The sequence below is a fragment of the Eptesicus fuscus genome, chromosome 7, assembly GCF_027574615.1.
Source record: "Eptesicus fuscus isolate TK198812 chromosome 7, DD_ASM_mEF_20220401, whole genome shotgun sequence".
In the NCBI taxonomy this organism is placed as follows: domain Eukaryota; kingdom Metazoa; phylum Chordata; class Mammalia; order Chiroptera; family Vespertilionidae; genus Eptesicus; species Eptesicus fuscus.
The window spans coordinates 77,994,658-78,006,692 of NC_072479.1; the positions used below are offsets into that span (position 1 = coordinate 77,994,658).

General features: G+C 37.1%; 1 protein-coding gene and 1 pseudogene across 2 annotated transcripts in view; both read right to left on the reverse strand.

Moving 5' to 3' along the window:
* PDE3A (phosphodiesterase 3A) overlaps positions 1-12,035 on the reverse strand; it is a 260,175-nt gene that overhangs the window by 199,576 nt on the left and 48,564 nt on the right. The window lies entirely within an intron of this gene.
* Positions 5,916-6,224, reverse strand: LOC129149817 (cysteine-rich PDZ-binding protein-like; annotated as a pseudogene).

Below are 12,035 nucleotides of genomic sequence, written 5' to 3' on the forward strand. Positions count from 1 at the left end.
TGTAGTCAAAGATCCTGCCCCCATGTGGACACAAGATGGCCACCACAAGATGGCCAGCAGGGGAGGGCAGTTGGGAAGGACTAGGCTGGCAGAGGAGGGAAGTTGGGGGTGACTGGGCATGCAGGGAAGGGCAGATGGGGGTGACCCAGGCCTGCAGTGGAGAGCAGTTGGGGGGGGACCAGGCCTGCAGAGGAGGGCAGTTAGGGGCAACCAGGCCTGCAGGGGATGGCAGTTAGGGGTGACCAGGCCTGCAGGGGACAGCAGTTAGGGGCAAACAGGCTGGCAGGGGAGCAGTTAGGCATCAATCAGGCTGGCAGGGGAGTGGTTAGGGGGTGATCAGGTTGGCAGGCAGAAGTGGTTAGGGGTAATCAGGAAGGCAGGCAGGTGAGCAGTTGGGAGCCAGCAGTCCTGGATTGTGAGAGGGATATCTGACTGCCCGTTTAGGCCTGATTTCACTGGGATCGGACCTAAATGGGCAGTCAGACATCCCTTGAGGGGTCCCAGATTGGAGAGGGTGCAGGCTGGGCTGAGGGACCCGTGCACAAATTTTGTGCACCAGGCCTCTAGTTTCCCTAATAATCTTTATTTTTATAGATTTTATTATATTAATACAAGTTTTTTAAAGAAAATATCCCAGTAATAAAACCCCTTTTGATGGAATTCATTCAAATACTTTTGAAGTACAGGAACAGAGAAAACAATTTGCAGTCTAAACCCTTGGATGCACAATAACCTCACTACTACTGCACAGACCTGGTCCTCTGAACATCAAAAAATTAAAAAACAAAAAAACAAAAAAAACACTAAAATCTCCAAAATTTACAGATTGCAATTACTATACATATTAATTACATCCCTCTTTAATTTCACCCATATTGAAGAAAAAAAGATAAAATATGTATCAAAATTGAAATAACATCCAAACAGGAGTTTGATTTGTGGTGTTTCTTCATAATTTAACAGATTACAACAGAAAGCAAAAGTTCAATGTGGAGGACCTGAACTAGACAGTCAATCACCACCTGGTGGTCAGCGCACGTCTAACTCCCCATAGGTTGAACTCCCGCCAGGAGGGACAATTTGCATGTTAGCCTTTTATTATGTAGGGTATTTGTTTATATAAAAAATTCTTAATAACTCACTAAGCCTATGTTAGAAGAATTTGTGAAATTTTGGAAATCACCATACCACCCAGAGTTCCTTATTCCCACCCTTAAATAAGACTTTAAAACCAGTCTGAGTAAAAGTGAACCAATGATATAGACTTTTGACTCCTTTCATTATAGAATGTAGACAATAGCACCCCAAATCTAATCTTAACCATCCTCTCAATAATATAACAGCCTTAGGACCTTAATGAATTTTCCAGGGATCTTCACCGGCTAAGCCCAATCCTATCTAATAAAGATGGAATATGCTAATTGACCGTCACACCCTTACAAAGATGGCGGCACCCACAGCCAATAAGGAGGGAATATGCTAACTGACTGCCACACCCTCAAAGATGGCAGTGCCCATAGCCACAAGATGGTGGCGCCCAGTCCCCTCAGCCTCCCAGCTGCCCAGGCCCAGCCCAAGGTGTAGGCAAGCTGCTGATGGAGGCTGCCCAGGGCCACCCGAGGCTTAGGTAAGCAGTGCCGGCAGCGCAGCAGCAGAGGTGTGATGGGGTGTCACCATCCCCTGATCGCTGGGTTGCCTCCCGCCCCTGAGGGCTCCTGGACTGTGAGAGGGGGCAGGCCGGGCTGAGGAACCCCCCCTCCAGTGCATGAATTTTCATGCACCAGGCCTCCAGTGAGTATATAAATACATAAATTTGATTTTATTGAATGTGAGTAATTGAACCTAATCTTCAACCACATACAGAAAGTCTAACAGCAAGACCCAGCATCAGTCCCATTATTAGGGAGAACAACAAACCATTCCCATTAATAGACTAACTGTTATAAAGTCTCCCCCATAATATGGGGTTAAAAGTTGCATATAACTTTCATGATATTGATTCTACTTTTGCTTTCTAGAGCAATATACAAGTGTGACCACTTTTCTTAGTGGCAACCTTGTAACTGATTGGAGACAGGTGTTTTCGTTCCCCTTTAGTCTTCTCCAGGCAACATGGTCCCACTTCCTCTGTTTCCTACCCCATTTCCAGACTCCTAGCACTACAGTTTGTCAATGTCTTTTCTAAAATTATGGTGTCTTGGACAGAACACAATATTCCAACTGTGATCTGGCCAGAGTTAAGTACGTCAAAGATATTACTTCCCATGGTGTGGACACTCTATTTCTATTTATACTGCCTTAGAAAGTCTTAAAGAGGTTTTTTTTCTTTCTTTTTTTTCCTTTTTCTTTTTCTTTTAAGCAGCTGCATCATTCAGTTGGCTCATATTAAATTTGTAGTCAAGTAAAACCTCCAGATGTTTTTTAAAAACTAAAAGTTTTCATATTCAGTTTTCACTCGGAGCCAGCAACCACTTACTTAAGTAACAGGCAGAGAATTCAGATGTGGAGCTGCCTGAGAGAGGGATACATACCTGGGACCCTCCACCATTATTTTGTAACACAGTCTCTTCTAGTTGGCACTGTCATTGCAAAAAGCTTCATAAAGAGAATTAAGCAGTTTGTCTTTGGGAAAGTCTTTAATATTCAAATATATATTTATCTATAGTATTGCTTATGTCATATTTAAAATATGCTGGTAACTATTCTGAGGGCTTTAAAAAATATAAGGTCATCTTATCTGGATATCATCTCTGTGAAATAGATATTATTATTATTATTATTATTATTATTATAAACAATTACCAAATGAAGAAACTGAAATGCAGGCAATTTAAGTAACTTGCCCCAAATAGCACAGCCAGTAAGAAGCATTGCCAGGATTCAAAACCAGGGAATCTGGAGCAAGTTTTGGGCTCGTAGTTATTAGATTATGCTGCCTCTTGACCCTAAAATACGTGCTTGGAAAAACAGGCACTGTGTCAGCCACTTGGGAAACAAACAAAATAATATATCATCATCATCATACTTCTATGCTTGTCTTCGTTCCACTAAGTAGATAACAGATAGATAAATACATAAATAGAACTATTATAAGCATCACAAAAAAAAGTCATAGACATTCTGAGGATAACTTCATATTTTTGAACCCAAAATACGAAGATCATTTTAGGGCTGATGAAAGGATTACAAAATTTAATACCTGTAAAGTGAACCAATAATGTCTGTCCACCCTTGAGTGCTAGCTCTATTTAAATATCCATTTTATAAACATATTTATTCATACAAATATGCATATATGTAAACTCATATTTATTAATCACAAAGTTCCCAGGGCAAGAGAGTAAACTTTTAATTAAATAGCAATGAGACTTCATTTTAAAGAGTGAAATATTCTCTTAAATATAGAAGAAAAGCACGGTGAGAATTAAAGCAGGCAGGATATCTGAAACACTAAATGATGAAAAAAAAAAAATCACTCAACTTCTTTAGCATCCATCTTCTAGTGGAAAGAACTCCACTATTTTCATGTACATCAGCAACATGTTCGGGAATTAAAGAAAAAACTATTCTGAAAAACATGAATTACCACCAGACATTACTGCTTACCCAAACCAATTCAGACACTTGATATTTTTGGTAACCCATATATGTTCCTGCTAATCCAAGGTTATCTTAAACATGTTTTTTTTTTTTTTTTTTTTTTGTCAGTTTTTTCCAAATGAGACAAGACTCCATAGACTGTCATTTTAGCCTCAGGCTAAGGGTTACATACCAATAAAACTAGAAGCATCTCATCACTGGAATTTCCTCATTTGGCTTTGAAGCTTGGTTGCTGTGATGTGCAGAGAGAGAGAAAAGGACACGACTGCCCCGATATACAGAATTCAGGAAGGAGTTCTACTGTCATTACACCATGATCCACTGTCTTAAGATGGCTGTGTGTTTGTTGGTATTGTTTTTTAAATTATAATAATTCTTACTATTCATCAAAGTTTGTCATTGGCTCTTTGGTTTATTCTACAGTGAGTGTCAGTGATGAAAACTTTGCTTCCTTTTATGATTTTCCAATAAATAGATATTCTGCCATGTATATGTGGCAGTTTCAATGTAAATCATTCATAAGACAGCTGTGAACATTATTCCACACCACCACCCAAACAATTTTTGTTTTGTATGAACAGGAGCACTGCATTGTTAATTCATCTGTGAATTTATGTTAGTGATTTGCAATAATAGAATTTTCTAATAAAATAAACTCATAAATATATGTTCAAATTCGTAGCTTAGAAAGTCGCCATCATATATACTCCACTACATCTATTTATATTTATTGAACTAGGTTCCTACCGAAATGGAAACTTGCTAGGAAAAGCGGGGAGAAAAAGAGACAGAAAGTGGGAGGTCTACTGTTGTCAATTATCCCCCCAAATACAAAAGGGACAAGATGCTTTGTGGCAGCTCATGTCTCCATTAACACCACTTTTTTCTTTCTTATTGCCACCATTACCCATCCTGACAACTAAGAATTGACGACCTTTTTTCATAGGCATTCAATAATACAGCAAGAAATAATATCATTACTACAATAGTAGTAATCCACGCAAGTGTTCTTTATTGTAAGAATTTCAAGCAAAAAAATTATTTATCCTTTAGAAGTTTCACTTTGGTAATACCTATTTTCTCAATTCAAAAAAATGCAAAAATCCAAATTTTTTAAACAGTTAACACTTTATTTCCCTAATTTTAAAATAAAAGTACAATTATCTATGCCATGTATATCATCATGTTATCTAATCTACAAACTTTATAGTGATAAGTATTTATACACACTGTACTGGGCAACAGGAAATACTTTTTTGGTTTCCCCTAGCAGCTGTAGGTTTCCAATGCCAAGTCCTGAACCTCTGAACATATATTTAGGAATCAAAATGTTTGCTTTGGGGGGAGGGAAAATTAAAGACATTTCATTTTTGCTTCAAAGAGTTTTCCCAAGGATTGGTGACTCATTTCCATTACATATCATCATGATGAACACTGTTCTCCTGGCTTTCATAATAGTGTGAATTCAAGGTCATGCGTGTAACATATACTTTCCTGAGATCCAGCATATTCATTTGGATATATATGGGGTGTACCTTGTGTTCTTATTCTGACTTGAAAGGTATTAGCACTATGGTTTCAAGAACAATTTTTTTAATCATAAATACAATTTATGTGTGATTTGCGTCTGGGCTAATTTCTAAGGGACCATTCAGTAATAATGGTCTCACCTAAATACCCTGTGAGGCTGCAATTAATTAAGGGACTGCTGATTCTAAGAACTAGGCAACCAACAAGGGCATGAGGGGAAAATTATAAGTCTGGATGCCAAGTTCTGAGCAAATATCAACAATCCCCTTTTCACTTTTGCAAATATATATATATATATAAACTAGAGGGAGAGGATAATAAGAATTATATGAATAATGTTAAATAAAACGTATATACAGCCCGGCCAGTTTGGCTTAGTGGTTGAGTATCAACCTATGAACCAGGAGGTCACAGCTAGATTCCAGGTCAGGGCACATGCCCAGGTTGTGGGCTTGATCCCCAGTTAAGGGGTATGCAAAAGACAGCTGATCAATGATTCTCTCTCATCACTGATGTTTCTATCTCTCCCTCCCTCTCCCTTCCTCTCAGAAATATACAGTTGTTATTAAATTTGCCTCTTACTCTAGTTCAATAAGATGCTTGTAAGGCAGAATAATTATATAGTTGATATTCAGAACCTCTAGAGAGCAAAGAATGAATCAACTTCCCTGGTTTAAACTTGTCTTAAAACGTATTATTTTGTAACTTGAACATCTATGATATGCCTTGAAAATGTAAAGCAGAAAGGAAAATCAAAGAGGAAGCAAGAAACTTCATCATTATATCTAGACAGACGTTTGCTTGTAGTCTTTGGTATCCAAACTCTTTCTTCCACACATTGCACAGATGCCCGTTTTGTAAGCACAGCCCTGGCGGTAATTAGAACCGGGTTGGTGCACAGAATTTTTACAAATTCTGCAAGTGGAGATTTCTTCTTTTCATATGGATCGAATCTTGGTTTCTTTGAGATCAAAGCTTTATTTTCATTCAGCTTTCTTCCACCACTTTCTGTGGTATGTAGCCCTTGTACCGTCTTTCCATGTATCTGGAGTGTTAACAGTACCGAGTCTCTTTTCACATTTTTCGCACACCATCCTTCTGCGATGGGTCCCTTAGCCGCAGTAGCAGCAGCAGCAGCTTGAAAACATCCAAAAAATCCAATACTTTCTACTTGTATTTTGCATCATCTCTCACCAACTTCAACCTCACTGGAAGATGCTGCTACTTCTTCACCCTGACACTAAACACAACAACCGCACTCACACCCTGATTCTCACTCAGTTACATGTACTACTAATCTTTCCGCATCTCGAGCACCCAAGTGAATGAAAAACCCACCTTCTACCCCTACCTTTACCACCACTAGCCTTTACCTTGGAAAGTGAGTTCAGGCAGAAGTACTTATTATCGCAGCCAGAGGGCCCTGCAAACCACCAGGAGGCCTCAAGAGGAGTAAGGGCTGTGGTTGGCCCCTTGTTACAAAGGGAATCAAACTTTCAGGAGACACAAAGTGTAAGTGGCAGAGCAAAACACAGATCAGCCACTCACCAGTGCTAAAACCTCATGCATGAGAGTCTCCTTCACCTTTATAATTATTTCTAAGCCAGAATTAATGATTCTGAAAGTCTGTTTTTGAAGGAACACCTTTGTTTGTCCAGGTGCACGAAGCAGTTTCCCTGTGCCACAGAAAAAACAAGTTCAAGGCACTATGAAAAGTGTGCACTTAAAACGATCGCTTTAATCTCAGCTGTACGTGCACTGTGAAACATTTCAGGATTGTCTCAAGGAAGAAGTCAACCAAGGCAGATATGTGCGTGTACAATGTGTCTGTGAGAGGGAGAGGGGGAGATAGGGGGAAAAACTGAGTTCCTAACAAAGTAATATCTAATTGCCGTTATTTTTTATAACAATCAAATCTATGACAATACAAAGCTTTATAAGGCTTTATATTAAATGTGTTTGTATTTCCTTTGTATATTTTGAGAGTACGCATCCTTTACTAAAAATGTGATAAACATGTATAAATACATTTTGAAAAATGAAAGGTCACAGTTTGTGCAGAGATCTGAATCTAGAGAATGGAATTATAATTTGGTATGGAATAAAACCAGCATAACTAAAATCAACCCAGCCTTCATTGGCTACATATTCCAGTGATTTGTAGTATTCCAAATGTAATTATCATGCAACTGAAATTTGACACTGTTACATAACTATTATAACAAATTAGGTAAAAGTACCAATATTGCAAATTGAGTTATCAAAAAATATAAGGTGTATGTCTATATTCTGATAATCACACTATAAAAGACAATAAATTTCTAAAAGGTAAATACCAGAATATTAAATCAAATTTCAAAAGTCTATAGCAATTTTAACTGCATAACCTTTACAGTTTTAAGAATTGTCTCCAAGGCAAGAGATTGATATGCCTTTTAGAATTCACATATTCCTAAATATAGAAAAATATTCATATATGTCTTTACTTTGGGACCATTTAGCAAAATTTGCCTGCTTTTATTTTCTTACTAGAGGCCCAATGCACGAAATTCATGTAAGAATAGGCCTTCCTTCCCTCGGCTGCCGGCACCAGATTCCCTCCGGCACCCGGGACCCAGGCTTCCCTCACAGCCCCAGCTTCATCCAGAAGAACGTCCAGTCTAATTAGCATATTATACTTTTATTATTATAGATAGGGAGAAGGAGACCATATAGCATTGGTAAATGGGTTATTCTCTAGCATTCACCTAAGGCTAGATGGAGCCATTGTCAGGTCATTCTATATAATTTTTAGAACATGACTTTGTTGGAAATAAGTCTTTATTAAATTATGTGGAATTGTTTTTCTGCAGAATCATATTTTCTAAAACAGAACTTTACATATATTATAATGGATGCCCTCAGTGGTAACATGAAATAGAATAAAATTTATTTTTATTCAAAGGTATTAGCTCCATACATAATCTAAAAGTTAAATTAAAATTCTTTCTTCTGAAAAGACTTCTAATTATCAAAGAGGCACTTCGGGAGCTGGGTTGTCATTTTAAGACACTAGACAGCAAGTTAATGCGACCCTAAAATTTAAAAATAAATACAGCAATAGCTCTAAAAAAAAAAAAAAGGCAAGTAAAAGCAAGTTGAGACTTTGCTATTATTGTTATTTAGGAAATTTATACTATCATATTAGCAAAACTTCATAATTTAGGTGGGAAGAGAAAATATATTTATGATACCATCTGAGCCAAGTTATCCGAAGACTGGCTATTCTCAGAGCGTGGATTTTTCCAAATATTTGCCCACTCTTGACTTTATGTTGCTCATTACCAATCTATGTTTTTAGGACTTCAAAGGCCAGCTATTCCAAGGAGCAAGAAGCTAGACAGACATGAAACCTGAATGCCACTCTTAGGAACACAGAGTGCTCTGGCCCAGCCACAAAACCAGGCCTCATTTCACCTCTCCCACTTCCTGTTAATAGCAAAGGTTAGAAACAGATTCTGTTCCCAAGCACAAAAGTCAGCATGTCTTTTTTTTTAATTTTATTACCAATAAAACTTGAAGCAGAACACACAAGTACAAATGTTTTATGCTGTTTTCTTATTCTATACTAGAGTTATAAACTCTTAAGATGGATAGCAATGTAATTGTTAAATTCTACAGATTAACTTGGTTGCAATTAAAGCAACAATCATCATCACCCATAGAAAATTCTCACAATCTTGAGTTGTCCGGTGAGAATATAGATTTAACTCTTATAAATACATGTATAAGAACATAAATTTGATCATCAAAGTTAGAGCTATTATTAGTATAAAATGTTTTCTGAACAACAAAATATGAAATTATACTTATACAAAGGCAAAATAAATTATTAAAAAAAGTCAACTTTGGGGAAAATAATACTAGAAAAGTCAACTTTGGAGAAATAAAAGTAGAAAAGTATGGAAACATATATGTCTAAAAATCAATGCCATAATATTTTAAGGTGGGTAATTTGATAATTAGACAATATCTGGATGAGAGAGGTACATATAAATTTATCTAAAATAACTATTTTATTTAATTTGTCATCACTATTATGACTTTACCATTTTAAAATCCTCTATTTTATCCCCACCAAACTGTGTTTCTGCTCTTACTTAAACACCTCCCTCTCCCTGCCAAGCCCATGATCAGGAAAAGCATTTCTATTTTTGCTCTAGTTCTACTACTTGGGATAATATGGGAAAAGCATCTAACATTCCCCTCCCCTTATTTCTAGTAAAGTACAGTCCAATGCCTGTCAGATTTAGGGCACATGAATAGAGGGTGAGATCACTTTATTGACTGATAACATCTGGAATCTGATAACAAAGTGAAATAACTTACCCTTAAACCAGAAGTATCAGAAGGTTATATTACTAGAGATAAACCTGATGTTCACCCACCATGGGGACTTTATTAGTTTAGCACTGTGTAGCCAACCCTTCAGGGATTCTGCTCCATGCTATAGAGAAAGTAAGGTTTATGCTAGCACCTTTGCAGTACTTTTGAAAACTCCTGTAACCCAGCCGTTGCCTGGGGTCTCCCTGGTCTTTGGTACAAGTAAAATTGCCTTGAATGCCCCCAAATTCCATTTAGTAAAAGTTCCTGACCCAACCTTTATTCTTGGCCAAAATTCCTGCTACTTGTAATTATCAGTTGAGTTTTCATTCTCCTTGGATGCTAGTTTATTCCCTCTATCCACAACATGTGAACCTTGGCATGAAGCTCAGACCATTCTCACACATTAAAAATAATGGAAAACTTGGAAGCAAGCATTCATGAATTTCCGAGATTTGACTGAGTGTGGAGGATAGAGATATGGGGGGTTTACAAGTAAGAGTCACACTACAGTTGACTGCCAACTCCTGGTCCCCTGTACTTTCTCTTTCCCATACCCTTTTGCAACTTGCCAAAAAGATTAAAAACATCTTCTCTTTGTTTCACAGATATTTTCTCTTCTCTGAAGCCCTGACTGCATGATAGCCAACCCTTTTGGGAATGGGTAGAATGAGAAGGGAGTAATGTCCTCATTATACCTGTAACAATATCTAAATATTTTTCCATACTTTTCTAAAGGTAATTTTGGTAACAGCTGTAAAGTAGGTTAAACTCACTTCACTTGACTAAAAAAAAAAAAGTCCCTAAAATTATCCTCATGCCACTCTTTTTCTTTATTAATTAAGTTTAATTAGAGGCTTAATTTTAATTTTAAATAAGTTATTTATTAAGTATGGTACTTAGTATATAATGAATGTTAAAAATAAATAAATATAACATTTCTGTTTTATTATAAAATAAACAAAAACATATGCCTTTCTTGTCAAACCTGACATTTTAAAATGCATCCTTTGTATTAAATAACAAAGTTTCACTTGCTATAAGAGACATATCATATGATCTCACTCATATGTGGACTCTAAGTAACAAAATAAACTGATGAACAAATAGATCCAGAGACAGAAGCATGGAACAAATTGTCAAATCTCAGAGGGAAGGTGGGCGTGGGTGGGCGGGTGGGAAGGGTCAACCAAAGAACTTGTATGCATATGTGCACAACCCATGGGCACAGACAATAGGGTGGTGGAGGCCTGGGGCAGGGGGGCAGTGGCAAGCTAGAAGGGGTCAATGGGGGAGAGCTGGGGGACATATGTAATACTTTCAATAATAAAGATTAAAAAGAAACAAAATAAATAAAATAAAAGTATTCTTAAATTATATATAAAAAAAGAGAGAGACATGAAAAAGTCACCTGTGGTGTACAATTCGTCCTTATAGCAACCCCAAAGGAGATGTCACAAAGCACTTTTTATTGATTTCAGAGAGAGAAAAGGAGAAATATCGATTGATCGGTTACCTTTCGCATATGCCCGGACTGGGGATTGAACCCAAAACCTGAATGTATGCCCTGACCAGAATCAAACCTGTGACCCTTGAATACATAGGACAATACTCCAACCAGCTGAGCCACACTGGCCAGGCCAGAACACTTGGTTTCTTTAATCTATTATACCTTAGATAGATGTATCTATCCATGTATCTGAAAAAATAATCATAAAGGCAAATAAGGGCATATTAAAAATATTTGAGGCACTTGGGTAGAGGGGGGCAAAGAGGAGAAAAATACCACCAACAATAAAACATGTTTTAAATATATTTACTTCAGTATCAGTTATACTGACAGAACCTGGAGATAGCTGACAAGTCCAACAAGAGAGAAATGCTCAAATAACATATGACACACGCATACACAAAATATTAAGTGTGCAAGTAATGGAAGTGATACAAGTATACAAGTGATAAAAGTCTTAATAATTTTAATGTTGTAGAAAACAGTAAGAAAATAGTATTAATTAAAAATATAGAAAATCAATCCATATTACAGGATAATCCTCATTGTGTAGACTATAAAAAAACATTGAAAAACTAATGGGAGAAATTGATAAACTATTAGTCATGATTATTTTCATTTTTTATTGTCTATTTCAGAAAGAATTTAAGCTGATGCATCATTTAAAAATGTAACTACATTAAATAAAATTTAAACAAATTGGATGAGGCAAGTGGATCACCAGAAAATAAGAACAGGAATGCCAAAGTGCAGCCAGGGGTGAGATGAGTTCACAAGATCATCCCGTCCAGTTTGCTGTTCGGGATTCAGTTAGGCCACACTGAGCGCTCATAGGCAACACAGTCAGTCATCTGATGCACAGTCCTCAAAGCAGCAATTGCACTTAGCCTTTATTGAGTGCCTGTTATGTGCCACTTTGTGCTCAGCAATTCACTTGTATTATCTAATTTTATCCTCCCAACATATCTAAAGTTGGTATTATCTTCCTCCCCATTTGACAAAAGGAGAAATTGAGACAGGGTAGATAGACTAA